The sequence below is a fragment of the Pleurodeles waltl genome, chromosome 1_2 (genome assembly GCF_031143425.1).
Source record: "Pleurodeles waltl isolate 20211129_DDA chromosome 1_2, aPleWal1.hap1.20221129, whole genome shotgun sequence".
Classification (NCBI taxonomy): domain Eukaryota; kingdom Metazoa; phylum Chordata; class Amphibia; order Caudata; family Salamandridae; genus Pleurodeles; species Pleurodeles waltl.
Genome location: NC_090437.1, coordinates 370,116,174 through 370,139,219, shown reverse-complemented (window position 1 = coordinate 370,139,219; position 23,046 = coordinate 370,116,174).

The following is a 23,046-nucleotide window of genomic DNA, read 5'->3' as shown; positions in this document are numbered from 1 at the left end:
TCGTGCAGAAGTGTTTTCCCGCCGAAAGAATGCCAACAAGCCTTGCTAGCTGCAAATCGTGCGGTTAGCGTTTGTGGACACTGCTGTCGCCCTGGAGGGACCAGGAGGTCGCAAATTGGACCAGCAGAGAGAGGGGACGTCGAGCAAGACAAAGAACCCTCTCTGAAGCAGGTAGCACCCGGAGAAGTGCCAGAAACAGGCACTACGAGGATGCGTGAAACGGTGCTCGCCGAAGTTGCACAAAGGAGTCCCACGTCGCCGGAGACCAACTTAGAAAGTCGTGCAATGCAGGTTAGAGTGCCGTGGAACCAGGCTTGGCTGTGCACAAAGGATTTCCGCCGGAAGTGCACAGGGGCCGGAGTAGCTGCAAAAGTCGCGGTTCCCAGCAATGCAGCCCAACGAGGTGAGGCAAGGACTTACCTCCACCAAACTTGGACTGAAGAGTCACTGGACTGTGGGGGTCACTTGGACAGAGTCGCTGGATTCGAGGGACCTCGCTCGTCGTGCTGAGAGGAGACCCAAGGGACCGGTAATGCAGCTTTTTGGTGCCTGCGGTTGCAGGGGGAAGATTCCGTCGACCCACGGGAGATTTCTTCGAAGCTTCTGGTGCAGAGAGGAGGCAGACTACCCCCACAGCATGCACAAGCAGGAAAACAGTCGAGAAGGCGGCAGGATCAGCGTTACAGAGTTGCAGTAGTCGTCTTTGCTACTATGTTGCAGGTTTGCAGGCTTCCAGCGCGGTCAGCAGTCGATTCCTTGGCAGAAGGTGAAGAGAGAGATGCAGAGGAACTCGGATGAGCTCTTGCATTCGTTATCTAAAGTTTCCCCAGAGACAGAGACCCTAAATAGCCAGAAAAGAGTGTTTGGCATAGAGGGGGCAATTCCATGATCTTAGACATGTTACATGGCCATTTTCGGAGTTACCATTGTGAAGCTACATATAGGTATTGACCTATATGTAGTGCATGCGTGTAATGGTGTCCCCGCACTCACAAAGTTCAGGGAATTGGCTCTGAACAATGTGGGGGCACCTTGGCTAGTGCCAGGGTGCCCTCACACTAAGTAACTTTGCACCTAACCTTTACCAGGTAAAGGTTAGACATATAGGTGACTTATAAGTTACTTAAGTGCAGTGTAAAATGGCTGTGAAATAACGTGGACGTTATTTCACTCAGGCTGCAGTGGCAGGCCTGTGTAAGAATTGTCAGAGCTCCCTATGGGTGGCAAAAGAAATGCTGCAGCCCATAGGGATCTCCTGGAACCCCAATACCCTGGGTACCTCAGTACCATATACTAGGGATTTATAAGGGTGTTCCAGTAAGCCAATGTAAATTGGTAAAATGGTCACTAGCCTGTTAGTGACAATTTGGAAAGAAATGAGAGAGCATAACCACTGAGGTTCTGATTAGCAGAGCCCCAGTGAGACAGTTAGGCACTACACAGGGAACACACACATATAGGCCACAAACTTATGAGCACTGGGGTCCTGACTAGCAGGGTCCCAGTGACACATAACAAACATACTGAAAACATAGGGTTTTCACTATGAGCACTGGGCCCTGGCTGGCAGGATCCCAGTGAGACAGTGAAAACACCCTGACATACACTCACAAACAGGCCAAAAGTGGGGGTAACAAGGCTAGAAAGAGGCTACTTTCTCACACAGGCCAGAATTGAATGAGCTAAAAAAAAAAAAAAAATTATACTTAAGAAGTGGACGTAACTCAACTTGTGATTGGGGAGGAGCAAGAGCTTTTCCCATACATGTCTCGGACAACCCTAAAGTATGACTCCTTCAATAAAGCTCTCAAAAGTCATAGTTTGACATATATTTCACTCAACAACACAGTCTTACACAGCACACATAACTTGTATGGTGAACGTGTGGTGACCATGGTAGCTTTACGAAAAATTAAGTCTCAAATTTAAGAAAAGTGGTGCTGCATTATATGAAGTTACACTTTTCTTGTGGCCCTTAGCGCCCACCAAACGATACTATGTGTGCACTGTGTTAAACATACGGCACACCACGGAACAGGTTAGGGTCAATAGTGTCAACATTTTTTTTGCTATTGTTGTACTTTGCAGGATTAGCGACAAAAATGTTGGCGCTAATCATCAAAAGTACATGGAGGCCAATCATAAATAATGTTGTGCCTCATTTTACGCCTGCTCTGTGCAGATATTAAAAAATGCTGCAAAAAATGGCACAGTGGAATCTCTAATGGGGGAACGCCTTTTGCGTACACTATGGCCCTCATTACAACCCTGGCGGTCAAGGACCGCCAGGGCTGTTTTGACGGAAGCACCGCCAACAGGCGGTGCTTCACATGGGTTTCCCACCACATTGGTCGCAGCGGTTGTAATCCCCCAGGGCAGCGCTGCATGCAGCGCTGCCCAGGGGATTACGAGTCCCCCTTCCGCCAGCCTTTTCATGGCAGTATTGTTAGAAATGGGGTCTTTGGTTGGCAGTCATGTTACCCCCTGTCCAAGCAAGGACCCTCACTCTAGTCAGGGTAAGTCACACACAATCCAAATTATCCTGTGCCCACCCTCTGGTAGCTTGGCACTGAGAGGTCAGGCTTAACTTAGAAGGCAATGTGTAAAGTATTTGTGCAATAAATCATACAATAACACAATATAGCACCACAAAAATACACCACACAGTGTTTAGAAAAATATATATTATTTATCTGGATATTTGCAGGTCAAAACGATAAAAGATGCAATAAGAAAATGTAAAGATATCACTGGAGAGTGATATAAAGTGGCTTAAGTCTTTTAAAAGCAAACAAAGTCTCTTTCAAGCACAAAGTACCTGGTTTGAGTGAAAAATCTCTGCAAGGGGCCGCAGAGGAGGAGATGCATGGAAAATGGTGAGTGCATCGGTTTCACCCCTTCACACACGGACTTGCGTTGTTATTTTCCACACGGGGAAGACGTTGCGTTGATTTCCGGTGCACGGACGGGCTTCCTCTTCAGGTTGTGGGGCTTTCAGACACCCCGGGGTCTGTGCGTGGAATCCTGGGCTTGTTGGCAAGCTCTGCGTCGTTCCGGTGGGTGATGTGGGGAAATTTCTCCCTCGTGGCAGGCGATGCGTCAATTTCCCCTCTGGGAGTCGGGCGTTGTCGTCCCAGGTCAGCTGTGCGTCAATCTGGTGGGCCGGGCGTCAAAGTTCCAGTCACATCTCAGGCGCTGTGTCGATCTTTTCCTTGCAAAGTCGAGCGTCGTCGTCCTGGTTCGGCGTGCAGTGAATTTTTCAATGCGGAACAAGCTGTGCGTCAAATTTTTCACCGCACAAGGAGTCCGGTTGCAAGAGAGAAGTCTTTTTGGTCCTGAGACTTCAGGGAACAGGAGGCAAGCTCTATCCAAGCCCTTGGAGAGCACTTCTGCAGCAAAGCAAGAGAGCAGCAAGACAGCAGGGCAACAGCAAGGTAGCAGCCCTCTGTAGAAAGCAGTCAGGTGAGTCCTTTAGGCAGTCAGGCAGTTCTTCTTGTCAGGGTGCAGGTTCTGGTTCAGGTTTCTTCTCCAGGAAGTGTCTGAGGTGGTAGGGCAGAGGCCCTGTTTTATACCCAAATGTGCCTTTGAAGTGGGGGAGACTTCAAAGAGTGGCTTAGAAGTGCACCAGGTCCCCTTTCAGTTCAATCCTGTCTGCCAGGGGTCCCAGTAGGGGGTGTGGCAGTCCTTTGTGTGAGAGCAGGCTCTCCACCCTCCCAGCCCAGGAAGACCCATTCAAAATGCAGATGTATGCAAGTGAGGCTGAGTACCCTGTGTTTGGGGTGTGTCTGAGTGAATGCACAAGGAGCTGTCAACTAAACCCAGCCATACGTGGATTGTAAGGCACAGAAAGATTTAAGTGCAGAGAAATGCTCACTTTCTAAAAGTGGCATTTCTAAAATAGTAATACTAAATCCAGCTTCACCAGTCAGCAGGATTTTGTATTACCATTCTGGCCATACTATATATGACCTTTCTATTCCTTTCAGTTCAGCAGCTACCACTTCAACAATGTATGAGGGCAGCCCCAATGCTAGCCTATGAAGGGAGCAGGCCTCACAGTAGTGTCAAAACGAATTTAGGAGTTTTACACTACCGGGACATGTAAACTACACAGGTACATGTCCTGCCTTTTACCCACACAGCACCCTGCTCTAGGGGTTACCTAGGGCACACATTAGGGGTGACTTATATGTAGAAAAAGGGGAGTTTTAGGCTTGGCAAGTACTTTTAAATGCCAAGTTGAAGTGACAGTGAAACTGCACACACAGGCCTTGCAATGGTAGGCCTGAGACAAGGTAAAGGGGCTACTAAAGTGGGTGGCACAACCAGTACTGCAGGCCCACTAGTGGCATTTAATCTAAAGGCCCTGGGCACATATAGTGCACTCTACTAGGGACTTATAAGTAAATCAAATAGTCCAATTTGGTGTGATACAAGGTTACCATGTTTAAAGGGAGAGAGCATATGCATTTTAGCCTTGGTTAGCAGTGGTAAAGTGCGTAGAGTCTAAAAACCAGCAACAACAGTGTCCAACAAGTGGAGGGAGGCAGGAAAAAAGTTGGGGGTGACCACCCTAAGGCTGTCAGGTCTAACAGGTATGCACTGCCATGAAAAGGCTGGCTGAAAGGGGAGTCGTGGGGCCCCTGGGGGCCCCTGCACTGACCATGCCTTCGGCATTGGCAGTGCAGGGGCCCCCTGCCACAGCCCCATGGAGCTTTTCACTGTCTGCATAGCAGACAGTGAAAAGCGCAATGGGTGCAACTGTACCCGTCACACCGCCGCAACACCGCCGGCTCCATTTGGAGCCAGCTCCCGTGTTGCAGCCGAGATCCCCGCTGGGCTGGTGGGCGGAAACTAGGTTTCCGCCCGCCGGCCCAGCGGAGATCTCCAAATAGACACCGCGGGAGTGCAGCCTCATTGGTGGCCGTGCGGCGGTTTCAACTTGGTGGACGGCACTTGATGCCTGCCAAAGTTTAAATGAGGGCCTATGTCTGGTGCAGGCATAATGTGGCGCAAAGGGTTGCAAAGTGGCACGGCGAGTTTGGCCTTGTTGAGCCACATGAGCATCATAATAAATTATGCTAATTATGCTAATGTGGCGCAAGTCCCTCCTAAATTTGGTCCCCAGTATTGATGAGGTACATAGGGCCTCATTTACGAGGCACTAGCGGGACATTTCGTCATCAGAGTGTCATTGTTGTTTTTATGCTCTGGTAGCGCAGTATGCCTGCCCATATTTACAAGGCCACACAGTCACCTTGAGTGGCTTTTCATGGCCTTATAAATATGGATCCCTTTCACACATAACACTGTGTGAAAGCTGCATCCAAGGTGTTGCTTGGGGTGTTGTCAGGCAACCTGATCTGATGCATTCCCCAGATTCACAAATCTTGGAATGGGTCACATTCCTACGCAACCTCAGGGGTGGCGTTAGAGTGATGCAACGGGGAGAAATATCTTTATTTCTCTCCGTTTTTTCCTCTTTCTATGTGTGCTGTTTTTTGAAGCGCAGAAAGAAGAAAATACCTCTGGCCAAACAATCATCCCCACAATGCAGACACCCTTGCACCATGGTGAAAGAGTGCCTGCATTGGCGCATGGCAGCAATTTGGGCACGAGCACAAGGTGAGAGGACAGAAATGCACCATATCTTGTAGATATGGCACATTCTGCCCTGTCCCAGTGGCACAGCAAGACACTTGGGGGCATATTTATACTCTGTTTGCACCGAATTAGTGTCATTTTTTTTAACTCTAATTCGGAGCAAAACTAACTCCATATTTATACTTTGGTGCTAGACCCCTCAGAGTCATTTTTTTGCATGGGAACACCTACCTTGCATCTCATTAAGGCAAGGTAGGTTTCCACTTCCAAAAAATGACTTTAACTCCATAAATGTGGTGCTAGGCGGGTCTAGCACCAAAGTATAAATATGGAGTTAGTTTTGCACTGAATTAGAGTAAAAAAAATGACGCTAATTCAGTGCAAACAGAGTATAAATATGCCCCTTAGCGTCAAAAAATTATGCTAATCTGGTCAGAATCATTTATTTTGACTCAAAACTGCCTAACGTCATTTTTTTTTAAGCTAGCCTACCCTTTGCACCGGCTTGCAACATTCCATAAATATGGTGCCCAGCTGGTGCTAAAAAATGGTGCAAGCCGGTGCAAACCTTTTTGGGGCAAAACTGCCTTAGTGCAGTTTTGCACCAAAAAGTTTAAATAAGGCCCTTGGTGTGCACCCCTGTGCCACTGGCCTTGTAAATGAGGCCTATAGTCCCTTAATGGGGTTTATTGGGTGAGTATATTCTAGACAAGTTTCGTGTGGACTGAACAATGAGGTAATTGAGTTAATAACAGGATAGGTTGTGGACCTCCTCCCAAAACAGCAGATGCATAATGGTGCTCTGAGCCCTCAAAATGGTGCAGACCTATGAAACTAGCAGTGATCAATAAGGTAGGTAAGGCACCCGACAATGTGTGAACTTAGGGGGTGTGTCATCTGCAAGAAATGAAGCTAGATGACCATTGGCCATAACAGGGTCATCATTTTTAATATCCTATCAAGGAGATGAAGATTATTCACTACTTAGGAAATGAACAGCTGGCAGGAGTACCCTGTCCAACAAACTGATGTCCTTCTAGCTTTATTGAGAGTGGGGTGGACAATCATGTTTTCAACGGCGGTGTCCCTGCTGGCTTCACCGTCAGAAAGCCTATACCAACAGCCTACATCAAGCAGATAGTTTGGTGTGTTGTTTTTAATTTGGGACCACCACAGAAACTCTGCCAGTCCTGGAGAGAAAAACTGAAAAATAGCCACAAGCCTTGGGAGCAGACTCCCTGGGTGTGAGGGCCAGAGCATTCGCCTGAATCATAGCAGTCCAGTGGCAGAGGAAATTACTTTTCTCACTCTAATGAAGGCCTTAAGAAGCAATTTTGCCAACTAGGTTTTCAGCAAGTCTCCTTTTGTTATAAATACCCTCTATCATTGCGCAGAGGGTTGCCCTGTTGCAAATTTAGTTTATTTTCTTATATGCATTTAGGAAATTGTGCAACTCAGAAACTGCAAGGTATATAGGCGGTCATTCTGACCGTGGAGGGCGGCGGTCGCCGCCCGCCATGCGGTCACCGGTCGCCGCCCGCCATGCGGTCACCACCCAATGACCGCACCGCGGTCAAAAGTCCGCGGCGGCCATTCCAACTTTCCCGCTGGGCCCACGGGCGACCGCCAAAAGGGCGCCCGCCGGCCCAGCGGGAAAGCCCCTGCAGCGAGGAAGCCGGCTCCGAATGGAGCCGGCGGAGTTGCAGGGGTGCGACGGGTGCAGTGGCACCTGTCGCGATTTTCACTGTCTGCTAAGCAGACAGTGAAAATCTTTGTGGGGCCCCACGACACCTGTTCCCGCCATCCTGGTTCTGGCGGGAAGGGGGTTGGAATCCCCATGGCGGCGCTGCTTGCAGCACAGCCATGGAGGATTCCCTGGGCCAGGGGAAAACCGACGGGAAACCGTCGGTTCCCCTTTTCCCCTTTTCTGACCGCGGCTTTACCGCCGCGGTCAGAATGGCCCTGGAAGCCCCGCCAGCCTGTTGGCGGTGCTTCCGTGGTCCCCGGCCCTGGCGTTCGGAATGACCCCCATAATGATTAAGACAAAGAACAAGTTTCCTACTAGGGTTTAACCACTGGAATTTGAGTAATGCATCTTCAATGGAATTTCCTTCTGGATAAGCTCTATTTCCAGTAAATTCTCCCATGTGAATGGTTACCAGGGATAGAGATTCCTCCATACCAGTAACTCAAACTCAGACATCAGCAATAGAACATGCCAGCGATATGGGGATTCACCCATATTCAGTTTTCAACCAATGATCATCCAGTGCAGCCGACAGATTGTTATCCATGCCATCAACTCCCTCACTGGGAAGCACCTACTTTGTGCACATGTGGTCTGCTCTCTATAGACTGTGTGTACAGGGGGAATAAATTAACTAAGCTTGGGGTTCATATTGTACCGGGCACATTTTGGCAGGTAAAGATGGGAATAATTGCACGAGAACTCTTTTAGGTATAATTCCCCAGCTTGATGGAATTATTCCCTTCATCTATTCCCGCACCTGCAAGAAGATTGTAGTCTACTTGTTGCTCTGACATTTCAGGATGGAACGTGGCCTACTGATTCGAGCTGTAATCTTTGTGACCTAGAGACCTCACCACTAGACATTGTGTGATTCTGGGCAAATCACATAGGGGGTCATTCCAACCCTGGCGGTCGGTGATAAAGCGGCAGCCAACCCGCCAACAGGCTGGCGGTCCAAAAAATGGAATTCCGACCCTGGCGGGAACCGCCAACAGAGGCCGCCACTTTAACACTCCGACCGCCACGGCGGAACAAACAAACAGCGCGGCGGTCACCGCCAACAGACAGGCGGCAGACAATGTACTGCCCACACTATCACGACCCACCAATCCGCCACCTTTTCCGGGGCGGTTGCCCCGCCGATAAAAGCACGGCGGAAACAGACTTTTCGAACGGAAAACGCTCACCTCTACACACTCCACGAGGAATCTGGACAGCATGGAACCGGAACTACACATCCTCTCAGCCATTGTCTTCCTGCTCCTCTACCAACGCCGGCGCAGACGACAACGGTGAGTACTGCACCTACGACACAGGGGAGGGGGGAGGCAAAAAATTACGGGGACACACATACGCCACACACCCACCCCCACCCTCACCCACCCTCACCCACCACAACACACACATCAATGCAGAGCAACAACTCAGAGTGACACCCCCCAAGCCCCCCGGAAGAATGCAAAGACAAAATAAAATGATCATTAAAAATGAAGTATATTATAGCAAAATTGAAGTTAAGTGAAATATGAAATATATATATAAAATCAATTACATCATGAACAATATATACATAGGTCAAAAGTCCGGCCCATATTGGCTATCAACCATTGTTCGTGGGCCAATGGGCCTAAACACATGGGCAAAGCCCACACACGAGACCCGATTCCATTGGAGAGAACACTGCAGGGGCATCAGATAGTAAAACTACAGGCACCTCAGGGGGAAGGGAAGGGGGGCACCTCAGCCAGTTGAGTCCATGAAGCCAGATCCACGAGGGGCCTCCATGCCCACTGTACCATCCTGGGGAGTGCAAAGCCACAGTCTCTCAAGTCTCCACAGTGGGTGGATTGCCCACTGTTCCATCCTGGGGAGTGCAAAGCCACAGTCCATCAAGTGGATTACAGACTCCCCTGGTTCTGGAGGAGGCATGTTGCCCACAGTGCTTCGTGAATCCCTGCCGAACACAGATCCGGCCCTGCCAATGGGCCAGCGGTGCTTGACAGGAAGGGCCCAGCGGTGCGGTGCTTGAGATGAAGGGCCCAGTGGAGCGGTGCTTGAGATGAAGGGCCCAACGGAGCGGTGCTTGACAGGAAGGGCCCAGCGGAGCGGTGTTTGACAGGAAGGGCCCAGCAGAGCGGTGCTTGAGATGAAGGGCCCAGCGGAGCGGTGCTTGACAGGAAGGGCCCAGCGGAGCGGTGCTTGACAGGAAGGGCCCAGCGGAGCAGTTCGGAGACGGCGGTGCCCAGCGGAGCGGTGCTTGACAGGAAGGGCCCAGCGGAGCGGTGCTTGAGATGAAGGGCCCAGCGGAGCGGTGCTTGACAGGAAGGGCCCACCGGAGCGGTGCTTGACAGGAAGGGCCCAGCAGGGGCAGTTCAGAGACGGCGGTGCCCAGCGGAGCGGTGCTTGACCGGAAGGGACCAGCGGAGCGGTGCTTGAGATGAAGGGCCCAGCGGAGCGGTGCTTGAGATGAAGGGCCCAGCGGAGCGGTGCTTGACAGGAAGGGCCCAGCGGAGCGGTGCTTGACAGGAAGGGCCCAGCGGAGCGGTGCTTGAGATGAAGGGCCAAGCGGAGCGGTGCTTGAGATGAAGGGCCCAGCGGAGCGGTGCTTGAGATGAAGAGCCCAGCGGAGCGGTGCTTGACAGGAAGGGCCCAGCGGAGCGGTGCTTGACAGGAAGGGCCCAGCGGAGCAGCTCAGAGACGGCGGTGCCCAGCGGAGCGGTGCTTGACAGGAAGGGCCCAGCGGAGCGGTGCTTGAGATGAAGGGCCCAGCGGAGCGGTGCTTGAGATGAAGGGCCCAGCGGAGCGGTGCTTGACAGGAAGGGCCCAGCGGAGCGGTGCTTGAGATGAAGGGCCCAGCAGAGCGGTGCTTGAGATGAAGGGCCCAGCGGAGCGGTGCTTGAGATGAAGGGCCCAGCGGAGCGGTGCTTGACAGGAAGGGCCCAGCGGAGCGGTGCTTGAGATGAAGGGCCCAGCGGAGCGGTGCTTGTCTTGAAGGGCCCTGTTCAGCGGTGCTTGTCACGGGGGGCCCTGTTCAGCGGTGCTTGTCTTGAAGGGCCCTGTTCAGCGGTGCTTGTCACGGCGGGGCCCTGTTCAGCGGTGCTTGTCTTGAAGGGCCCTGTTCAGCGGTGCTTGTCACGGCGGGGCCCTGTTCAGCAGTGCTTGTCACGGCGGGGCCCTGTTCAGCGGTACTTGTCACGGTGGGGCCCTGTTCAGCGGTGCTTGACATGTGTTCCCAGGGAACACGATCGGGCCAATATTTCCTGCTCAGTTGCCATCCGACCTTTCGCTTGCGGGGCCCTCCTGTGCTGGAGTTCTGGGCCCGAGGGTGTCCTCCCTCACACCCGATATGGGGCTGGTGGGGCCCTCCTGGGCAGCTCGCCTGCTGCCGGACTTGTCCGCCCTGCTGCCCTTGCCCTCCTTCGCCGATTCTCTGGGGCCCTTGCCTCCCTTTGTGGATGTGCCAGGTGACGGTGCCAGGGTAGTGTCTTTGGGGGCTGCCGTCTCTGGCCTCTCGCGCCGGCCCTTCCCTTTTTTAGTTTTTTTCCCAGGGGTGGGCTGGCTGTCCCCTTGCTGCTGGTCGATGTTGCTGCCCTAGAAGCTGGTGGACTCCAATAGCCCTGGACTATGGTCTTTATAGGTCCAGGGCTTGTGGTGGCTGAGGTGCTCTTTGGACTCTTACGAGATGAAGGGGGTGGGTCAGGTGATGCAAAGAGGTTAATTTTGGAGAGGAAAAACTTTTAAGGAGCAGTGGGAAGGGTAGGTGCAGTGGGTATGGGAGTGGAGGAAGAGGATGTGGTTGTAGGAGAGTCAAGTGTGCTGTCTTTGGGTGCAGGTGCTTGTGACGGAGGCTGTCGTGAGGTGGATGCCTGTTGGGTGGGTGGCTGCCTGCGTTTGTGTGGTTTGGAAGAGGGGGTGACAGACACACTGGGAGAGGACACAGGGGACGTGTAAATGGCAGTGGGGGTGGTGTCTGCACGTGTGCGGAGTGTTCTGTTGGGTGTGCTGGTGATGGACGTACTGGCTGATGGTGGTTTGCATGCAGGTGTGAGTGGAGACGTCACAGGGAGGGAGGAGGGAGACGAGGAGGAGGGGGACACAGAGGAGGCAGTGGCTGTTTGCATGTCTGCATGTGGATGTTGCATGTGTGAATGCTTGTGTGATCTGTGGTGCTTATGTCTGGATGAGCTTGCCTTGGGTGTTGAGGTGTGTGCAGGCTGGTCTGATGGTGTGTCTGGGATAGGCAGAGGAACAGGGGAGTGGGACTGGGTGGAGGGAGTTGGAGGAGGGAGGCTGGAGACAGGGACAATGGCTGCCGTCAGTGCTGAGGCCAGAGCGTTGAACGATCGCTGATGGGCAGCCTGACCCGAATGAATGCCCTCCAGGTATGCATTGCTCCGGTGCACCTCCCTTTCTACACCCTGGATGGCATTCAAAAGGGTAGACTGCCCAACAATGAGCGTCTGGAGGAGGTCAATGATCTCCTCACTGAGGGCAGCAGGGTAACTGGGGCAGGGCCTGAGGTGCCTGGGGCGAAGGAGATGCCCGCCTTCCTGGCCGAGCGGGCACGGGGCGAACGCTGAGGGGCTGCTGGGAGGGCGGAGCTGGTGCGCTGGGTGGCGGCTGTACCTGTTGTAGCGGTGGGCACGGATGTTGCCGCCACCACAAGGGAACTCCCTTCCAAGGACGTGTCTGTGTCGCTGACGTCTCCACGGGTCCCCGTTGTGGAGCTCCCCTCGCCCTCCGTCTCACTGGTAAACTCGGAGTCGGTTGCATGGCCCTCCGGGGCCATGTGAGATGCAGCTCCCTCGTGCTCCGATGCCACTTCTCCTCCGCCTGATGATGCTAATGCACACATGAACAGGAAGACCACAAAAAAAGGGGGGGAGAAAGAAAGACATGTTGAGTGCATGCATTGGCGACATCGTTGGCGGAGAGGACAGACACAGAAGCCCCCTGCACTACGCCGCGCACTCGGTGTTCACTACTCAATTATTGTGACTTGGCCTACAAGTCTATGGGCGACAAATGCACACATAGGTGACCCAGGGCCATGGATAGCTGTACTTAGCACCCTACAGAGGTGGGGGGTGGGGGCACAGGGCCATGCCTTACGGAGGGGCCTAGCCTACAGAAATCGCCCTGGCCTAGAGATACCCACAGCCCTCCTCCCCCACCCAGACACCTCCACTATGCGCTAATATAGCAGAATGTGCTGGTACTCACCCCCTTGTGTCTGCTGTGATGTCCTGACACGCCCATCCAAATCGGGGTAGGCCACCGCCAGGATCCGGGACATCAGGGGGGTCAATTGTCGACTGGCACCCCTCCTAGGTTGGGAGGCCATCCCCAGCAGTGCCTCCGCGGGCTTTCTGCTCCCGCAGCAGATGTCCTCCCACCTCTTTCGGCAGTGGGCGCCCCATCTGTTGTGGACCCCCAGGGTCCGGACGTCCTTGGCGATGGAACGCCAAATGTCGATCTTCTGATGGGCGCTGACCTATGTGACATGTACAGGGTAGGAAAATAAATATCATCACTTTTCTGCATGGTCGATGTGAGTGGCCCCCCCTCCCCAACCTTGCCATATGGCACATGCTCTCATCTGTCGTGCGATGCATGCCTCATTCGCTCCCCTCCCCACCATCTTTCATCCACCCCACTCAACCCAGGCATGGGCCACAAAGCATGGTCCCAGTGTACATACCTGTTGGTCTGGAGGACCATAGAGTATCGCATACTGGGGGAGGACCCCATCCACGAGTTTGTCCAATTCTTCAGAAGTGAAGGCAGGGGCCCTTTCCCCAGTCGCAGCAGCCATTGTCTCTTCCAGACCGAGGTCACAGCAGCACTTGCAGTATAGGTCCTCTCCTGTGGATGATCAGGTATCGAGTGATAGAAAATGGCAGTCACGCCCGCGGCGGTGCGTACCGCGGCGGTGCGTACCGCGACCGCCGGCGCACATCGTCATTGGCTCCTGAAACCCATAGGGTTCAATGTTAACCAATGTGGCTTTGCGCCGCGGTCTTCGACCGCCACGATGTGCCACGCCAGCGCATTGACCTCACATCCCATTGTCACACTTCACAGGTCAGGCAGCCGCCATTTCAAGGGCCCACATGGCTTAAATTCTACTGCGTCACACAGGCCTAGGCCTTGCATTGCCACTCATACAAGCCATTCAATGCTTAGAGAATCGTGTACTGTGCAAGCTGTGTGAACGTACCTGTGGGTTGCTTGACTCTGTGCTCCATGTTGTCCTTCCTAGGCACCGTCTGCTGGGACTTGCGAGGAGATGGAGGAATCCTCCTGTGTACAGACCGCTGGTGGACCTGTCGACAATGGAAGAAAGACATGTCATACTGACATACAGACTTGACCGTGCCACTATACAGGAACTGTGTGCCCAGCTGGAGCCAGACCTGATGTCACCCATCCGCCAACCCACAGGGATCCCCCCTCTAGTGCAGGTTCTGTCAGTGCTCCATTTTTTGGCAAGTGGGTCATTTCAATGTACAGTGGCCATTTCATCAGGGATGTCCCAGCCTATGTTTTCAAAGGTGTTGTCCAGAGTGTTGTCTGCCCTGATGAAATACATGCGGAGCTACATTGTTTTCCCTGAGGTGGGCGATTTGGCTACAGTGAAGGGTGATTTCTATGCCCTTGGACATATTCCCAACATCATTGGTGCCATTGATGGGACCCATGTGGCTTTGGTTCCCCCCAGAGAAAGTGAACAGGTGTACAGGAACCGAAAAAATTATCATTCAATGAATGTCCAGGTGGTCTGTTTGGCTGACCAGTACATCTCCCATGTAAATGCCAAGTTCCCTGGGTCAGTGCATGACGCGTACATCATGCGAAATAGCAGCATCCCTTATGTGATGGAACAGCTACAGAGACACCGTGTGTGGCTAATAGGTGACTCTGGTTACCCCAACCTGTCCTGTCTACTGACCCCAGTAAGGAATCCCAGGACCAGGGCAGAGGAACGGTACAATGAGGCTCATGGGTGTACTAGGAGGGTGATCGAGCGGACCTTCGTCCTCCTGAAGGCCAGGTTTAGGTGCCTGCATATGACAGGTGGATCCCTAATGTACTCACCGAAGAAGGTGTGTCATATCATCGTGGCCTGCTGTATGCTTCACAACCTGGCTTTGCGACGCCAGGTGCCTTTCCTGCAGGAGGATGGTCCAGATGGTGGTGTTGTGGCAGCGGTGGAACCTGTGGAGAGTGAAGAGGAGGAAGACGACGGGGACAATACAGACAACAGGGACAGAGTGATACTACAGTATTTTCAATAACACACACTATTCCCCCAATGTATGTTAACTGAGTTGTGACTTTCCCTTCAAATTTCAGAGATGTGGCCCCCACTGCGTGACCTCTACTTTGTTTACCCATGGACTACAGCTGTGTGACAGTGGTATGTTCTCATCACTGTGTAACTGGACATTTTGGCAGCGTTATGTTTAATACATTTGTTCACAATACAGGCAGACTCAAGATTGTTTTTGTGCAATAAGTGTTTTTATTAAAGTGCTGAATTTAGGGACATGGATGAAAAATCGGTCATGGGTGATGGTGGAGGAATGTCCATGGCAGAGTCCAGCTTTTCAGTCTCACAGGTGCATTGTCCATATGCCTGTGGCAGGTGGAGCTGGGGCAGTTTCAGGTTGGACAGGGTGACAATGTGGGACAGTGGGATGACATCAGGGGGTATCCTTTGCTGGCGGCTGTCTTGGCATCCTACTCTGTCTTTTTCCGAGATCTCAGGCCCCGCTTGCGGGGTGGTTCTTCTTCTGCAGGGGGTGGGGTTCTGGTGGCCTGCTATTGTGTGGGGGCCTCCTGTCCACTAGCGCCGGTGGAGGTGGTAGCCTGTTCTTGGTCCATGCTAGTGACAGGGGCCCTTTGTGGTGCAACATGGTCCCGCAATGTGGTGACAATCTGGTTGAGTGCCCCGACGATGGTGCCCATTGCGGAACTGATGCTTCGAAGTTCTTCCCTGAACCCCATGTACTGTTGCTCCTGCATGACCTGGATCTCCTGGAACCTGGCCAGTACCGTCGCCATCGTCTCCTGGGAGTGGTGGTATGCTCCCATGATGGAGGAGAGGGCCTCGTGGAGAGTGGGTTCCCTGGGCCTGTCCCCCCCGTCGCATAGCAGCCCTCCCAGTTCCCCTGTTTCCCTGGGCCTCTGTCCCCTGGACAGTGTGCCCACTACCACTGCCCCCAGGTCCCTGTTGTTGTTGGGGTGGTGGGTTAACCTGGGTGCCCTGTAGTGGTTGACACACCGCTGATTGACGTGTCCTGGAGACAGAGGCATGGGCCCGCTGGGTGGGAGCTGTGCTGGTGTTCCCAGAGGGGGTTAGGTTTGCTGTGGCCTGTGGCTGTGTGAGGGGAACCGACTGTCCCGAGGTCCCCGATGGGCCGGGCTGGTCATCTGGGTCCAGGGAGACAGAGCTGCTGTCATCACTGGTGGCCTCTTCTGGGGGTGGGATGGACATTTCTAGACCTTCCTGGGCGGTGTGGTGGCGTTCGGGTCCTGCAGGGGTATAGAGGTATGGTTATTGCTGCAGTGTGTGCCATATCGTGCAATGGGTGGGTGCCCGTGTACCCCAGGGCTGGCATTCCTGTGTGGGGGCTTTTGTGAGGGTGGCTTGTGGGGGAGATGTGTATGTGCAGTGGGCATGCTTTGGTGATGGGTGCCCATGCTTTGTGGACGCATGCAGGGCTAGGTGTTGGGATGGGTGGGTTGTGATGGTGAGACATTTGCAGGGAGTAGGTGTGATGGGGTGGGGGTGATATGGGGGTATGATTTGGGATGCAGCTGGGGTGGGGGGGATGGAGTAGTTAAGATTTGACTTACCAGAGTCCATTCCTCCAGCTACTCCTGCGAGGCCTTCAGGATGCAGGATGTGCAAGACTTCCTCCTCCCATGCTGTAAATTCTGGGGGAGTAGGTGGGGGTCCGCCGCCAGTCTTCTGCACCGCGATGTTGTGCTTTGATACCATGGAACGCACCTTCCCCCGTAGGTCGTTCCACCGCTTCCTGATGTTATCCCGATTTCGTGGATGCTGTCCAACAGCGTTGACCCTGTCCACTATTCGTTGCCATAGCTCCATCTTCCTGGCAATGCTGGTGTGCTGCACCTGTGTCCCGAATAGCTGGGGCTCTACCCGAACTATTTCCTCCACCATGACCCGGAGTTCGGCGTCTGAAAACCAGGGGTGTCTTTGGGGTGCCATGGGGTGGTGTGGATGAGGTGTGGGGTGGTGTATGTGTTGTAGAGTGTGGTGAGTGTGGTGATGTGTGGTGTTTTGTGCGTGGATATTGTGTGGGTGATGGTGTGGTTTGCCTCTGTGTGATGGTGTTCTCTATTCTGTGCTGTTTGTCTCTGGCTTTCTGTCGGATTTTTTGGTCGTGAGGGTTTGTGGGTGATGTGGGTGTGTGTTTTATACTGTATTGGGTGTGTGGGAGTGTTGTTTGTATGTGTATCAGGTGTATGTATTTCGAATTGTCCAATGTGGTAGTGTTTTGTAAGTGTGTGTGTATTTCGACCGCGGCGGTGTGTACCGCCAATGGAATACCGCGGTTGAAAGACCGCCGCGTGGATTCGTGGGTCGTAATGGCATGGGCGTATTTCTGTTGGCGTGACGGTGGAGGTTTGGTCATCGCCAGTTTCCCGCTGACCTTTGGTGTGGCGGACTTCTGTGGATGTCGGGTTTTTGGCAGTTTGCCAGTTGCGGGTCAGAATGCCCGTGGCGGTTTACCGCAGCGGTGTTATGGCGGTCTTCTGACCGGCGGTAAGCGCCTTTTACCGCCGAGGTCAGAATGACCCCCATAATATCCCCGTGCCTAAATCTATGTAAAATGTCCTTGTGTAGTCCCCACTTGATGTAAACAAGTTGGACATCGTCTCAGGACCCGTCACGTCATGTACAGCGCACCTGTGCTGCACAGCTATGTTCACTCTATGTAAATACAAATACATATTTACATATTCAACCACAGACTTTTGAACAAAGAAGCCAAAATTGAAAAAGTTAATATCAAAACACTGAGGAATGGTAAAGACATTGATGCCAATTCACCAAAATGCAAGGAATAGCGTAAGTGACATCACACGCCCTTAACCTCTACTTTCTCTCACAGACACATACACGCAAATTCACACTTACACGCACTCTTGCAGATAAACACACTCTCACCCCCAACCACGCACACAACATACATTTACAAGCGTTATTATCAACCTCTTCAGTGCGGGCATGCGGATCACGATCAGTGGCTGACACCAGGGAGGGGGTTAAAAAATCCACCGATGCGTTGCATCAGAGGATTTTTTTAAATTAAAAAACCCCGGGAGACACGGAAGATCTTCCGTGTCTACCCCCACCACACCCTCCCACCTTTGTGATATCAGCACACCCCAAGGCGCGCTGATGTCACTATCTGTTTTCCACACCAGAGGAGCGGCCCTTTCAAAGGCGGCCTTCCTGAATTGGTTTCCTGGCCCTAGATCGCAGCTGTGCTGTGATCGATGGCCAGGAAACCCCCACTATACACCACGGATTTCACTTGGGGGGTTCGGCCCACTTGGAAAAAAGGCCGGCCCCTTGGGGGCAATTTTTTTTCTAAAAGGTAGGTTTACCCCTAGGGGGGCTCTGTCATGCCTGATTACGCCCCTAGGGGGGTAAAACATTTAAAAAAAAAAATAATAAAATAAAAAAAAATGAAATTGACAGTGGTTTGCCCGTGAGCAGGGGGACCCCCTGTGGGGGCAATCATTTTTTTAACAGCTCTATGGTTTCCCTGGGGGCCACTATGACCCCCAAGGAACCATACAGCTGTTAAAAAAATATATAGATCGACATATAAATATATATCGATCTATATAAAGATACATTTATGTAGATAAATCGATCTATTTATAGATATATCTATATATAGATATGTACTGTATATATATAGATATGTCTATAGATAGATCTATCTATGTATATATATATATATATATATATATATATATATCCATATATATATATGTATATAAAAATATATATATATATAATATTTATATATATATAGCGATCACTTTTGTCAACGTGTGTATGTTATTCCTGGGGGCTGTGATCGGTTCCCAGGAAAACCACACCCACATATAAAAGTGATCTATATATATATATATATACATATATATATATATATATATATATACATATATATATATATACATATATATATATATATATATGTATATATATATATATATATATATATATATATATGTATATATATATATATATATATATATTCGCCACCAGTTCTCTTGCAGTTGCACATACTTCAACAGACGTTTCAACTGTAGCTTTTAGGCAGCAATAACAAAGTCAAGTAACTCTTGTGATTATGTTTCTGCTAGAAAAAGATCTGACCTTTGTCTAGAGGCTGTGTTGATGCCATAAAGTAGTGCAGAAGGTTTAAATGCCTAATGCAAGGATCAAAAATGTATTATATGTGAATAGCTGAGTGGATTAGCACAGCCAGCCATTACCTGCGCTATAATACAAATGAAATGTATGTGCGAGGGGGGCTATGGAGAGATGGAATGCACTTTTGCTGGGTGGTACTGAGGGAATCGGAGGAGGAGGTAATGGGAGTGGGAAAAACAATGATGATTGTTGGGCTGGGTGCTAGAGGAGCTAAAGACTGTGACAAATGGTATGTGACAAGGTGAAGTAATAGTGTGTCTTTTTTGTTTTTTGAGTGTCTTGAGAGAACATGCATATTGAGGGAAGAAGCGAAGGTAAGGTGACTTCTACTGTTACAGGTATCACACACACCCACCATCAATTCTGTGACTGTCTACAGAGGCTAGTGTTTTAGAGCAACAGTTTAGCCAGTAGCAGAGATGGCATCCTGTTGGATGACTGCTGGTAAAGCCCTGACTCGGGTTATAGAGGACAGCTCTGACGTAGGGTCAGATACTGAGACAGCAGATACGGAGACAGCATCTGAGGAATAGGACAATGACGCAAACTCTGGGAGTGACTTTTCAGCCAGAGGAGTCCAATTCAATAACTCCTCTTCCAGTGATTATGAAGGAGGTGATGAGGACATTCCTGCGTTCCCTTCGTGAGCACAGTCTGTGCAGAATGACAATAGCGGGTTAGCCCAACCCAGAGAACAAGTGCATGTGGCGGCAAGCACAGAGAGGGTGCTCTCTTGGGAGCTACCCAATTTAGTTCAGCCCCTAATTCCACCGCACAAATCGTATTGTGGAGACATCAAAATTATCTATCACAAAACAACCTGCTTTTTGTAAGGCAGGCACCTGCGTTTTTGGTCCTGGGTTCGGCGGCCATATAGAGAAACCTACCAAACCCAGACATTTGTGGAAACTAGACATCCGGAGGAGTCCACAGAGGTGTGACTTCTGTGGATTCCCCAAAGTTTTCTTATTCAGAATACCCTGCAAAGCTGAAATGTTGAATAAAAACAATTTTTTTCTTGCATTTCTGTCACACAAACTACAGGAATATGCTGGGAACCACAAACTTCCTACCAACCAGTGTTTCCCCACCTGTCCTGATAAAAAAGCTACCCCACCAGAGTGCCTGTACCTAGGGCCTGCGTCAGGAATGGATCACCCCAAGGTCAACCGTTGCCCTCATGTAAGGACCAACATTGACCCTTGTGTGATCTACTCCTGACATGGGCACTAGGCCTACCCACACAAGTGAGGTACCATTTTTATCAGGAGACTTAGGGGAATGCTGGGTGGAAGGAAATTTGTGGCTCCTCTCAGATTCCAGAACTTTCTATCACCAGAATGTGAGGAAAAAGTATTTGTTTGCCAAATATTGAGGTTTGCAAAGGATTCTGGGTAGTAGAACCTGGTAAGAGTGCCACAAGTGACCCCACCATGGGTTCCCCTAGGCATCTAGTTTTAAAAAATGCACAGGTTTGGTAGGTTTTCCTAGTATTGGCTGAGCTAGAGACCAAAATCCACAGCTAGGTACTTTCCAAAAAACACGCTAGTTTTCAATGTAAAAATTTAATGTGTTCACGTTGCGTTTTGGGGCGTTTCCTGTCAGGGCCACTAGGCCTACCAACATACGTGAGGTACCATTTTTATCGGGAGACTTGGGGAAATGCTGGGTGGAAGGATGTTTGTAGCTCCTCTCAGATTCCAGAACTTTTCAGCACCGAAATGTTAGGTAAAAATATTTTATTTGCCAAATTTTGAGGTTTGCAAAGGATTCTGGGTAAAAGACCTGGTGAGAGCCCCACAAGCGCCCCATCCTGGATTCCCTACAGTGTCTAGTTTTAACAAAAGCACAGGTTTGGTAGGTTTCCCTAGGTGCTGGCTAAGCTAGAGGCCAAAGACCACAGCTAGGCACTTTCCAAAAAACATGTTGGATTTCAGTGTAATAATGTGATGTGTCCATGTTGCGTTTCCTGTCACGGGCAGCAGGCCTACCCACACAAGTGAGGTACCAATTTTTATTGGGATTTTTGAGGGAACACAGAATAGCACAAGTGTTATTGCCCCTTGCCTTTCTCATTTTTTCCTTCCAAATGTAAGACACTGTAAAAAACACATCTATTTGAGAAATGTCCTGTAATTCACATGCTGGTATGGAAACCCCAGGATTCAGAGATGTGCAAATAACCACTGCTTCTCAACACCTTATCTTATGCCCATTTTAGAAATACAAAGGTTTCCTTGATACCTATTTTTCAGTCTTCATATTTCACCAAATGAATTGTTGTATACAATGAAAACCCATTGCAAGGTGCAGCTCATTTATTGGCTCTGGCTACATAGGGTTCTCTTGAACCTACAAGCCCTATATATCCCCTCAACCAGAAGAGTCCAGCAGACATAATGGTATATTGCTTTAAAGAAACTGCCATAGCTGGAAAAAGTTGCAGAAGAAAACATGGCCGGAAATGGCTCTTTTTTCACATCAATTTCAATATATTTTTATTTTAGCTGTCAATTTTGTAGGAAAACCTAGAAGGACCTACACAATGACCCCTTTCTGGATCCAGCATTAGTTTCACACCCATTTCTGTCACTATCTGGAAGGAGGCTGAAATCACAAAAAATAGTAAAAATGGGGTATGTCCCAGTAAAATGCCAAAATTGTGTTGAAAAATGTGGTTTTCTGATTCAAGTCTGCCTGTTCCTGAAAGCTGGGAAGATGATGATTTTAGCACCATAAACCTTTTGTTGATGCCAAGTTCAGGGAAAAAAAAACACATGCTTTCTTCAAGAGCCCATTTTTTCAAATTTTTCTGAAAAAAATGACATTTTAGGTGTATTTTGGCTAATTTCTTGGCCTCCTCTAGGGCAACCTACAAACTCTGGGTACCTTTAGAATTTCTAGGATGTTGGAAAAAAAGGATGCAAAGTTGGTGTGGGTAGCTTTGTCGCGTAGGCTCTCATTATTCTAATGAGTATATTGGATTTTGAGCAGCGGGTCGCATGCGGTGTGGGAGCCTGAGTCTGACCCAATACAGGTGCCGCCTGTCATGCCAATCTGGGTTTTGCTCCGGCTAACTAGCAGTGCTTCACCTCTACCCAAGGGCCGGGGGTGATTGGGCAGCCGAGCGCATTACATAACTGGTTTCTCAGGGAAGCCGTGGTTACTCAGGTATCATCCGTTTCTCTCAGTTACATTAGTCTCATATACACAAGAGGCAGTATATGTTTCAATAATACTTTAATGAAACGACTTAAATAATGCTACCATATTGTCACTAGAGTCAACAGACTAATTCCTACCTAGGCTATAATAGAGCACAGCGTGTTAAGCTCTCATTCTGCCCTTCAGGTTCCCCTGGGAAGGCATCATCCCCTTTACCTGAGCAAAGGCCTGAAGTCTGCAAAAACACCTGTAGTGAAGCATTCGGCAATCAGCATACAGTTATGGTACTCTGGTTGGAATCTCCCTCCAACGTGTAAGGGACAGGGAAGTGTTTTTATAATAAAACAGCTGATGTTCTGAGAAAATGTCCCTAGGTAAGGATGTGTGTTTTCTATGCATGTCGGAGACAAAACATTATACCACGTTCATCGGCTACCTATCTTACTACAGCCTTGGAAGAAGCACAGAGTGAGCAAGAATGTCTTGTTTGAGAACAGAGTGCTGGCCTAGGCAAAAACAGATAGACAGAGAGAAATAAAACAAGACCATAAAAGTGGCTATTGTAACAATAATAAAGCGAAGCTGAAAAAAATATATGTAGGTTAAAGTGCACAGCGGCAGGCCTAGTATGTTAAAATAACGTGCATGGAGCTATAACTAAAATGGCTACACAACAGCTTATGTGGACACAAAGTTATGAAGGCCTAAGCGTGAACTACCTCAAATAGTCAAAAAAGGGCTCAGCGGGGGGGTTTATAAGGCCCAGCAGCTAAGGGGTTAACCTCAGCTGCCATAGAAGGGCATATTCACATTTTTATTACAGTAACAGTGAATAATAATGCGATCCTGGCACTGAATTTGTCACCTCTGAAGCCATGGGGTCCAAAGGCAGTGCCAGGGATCGCAAAGGTGAAGCCAGAGGTCACAGCTGCGTCCCCTGGTGACCCCTAAATGACGTCCACGGGTAAACACCAAAGCAACTGATAAATTTTTATTATCAATGCACCATGGAATATTTCTAATTGTTAACGCGCCTGAT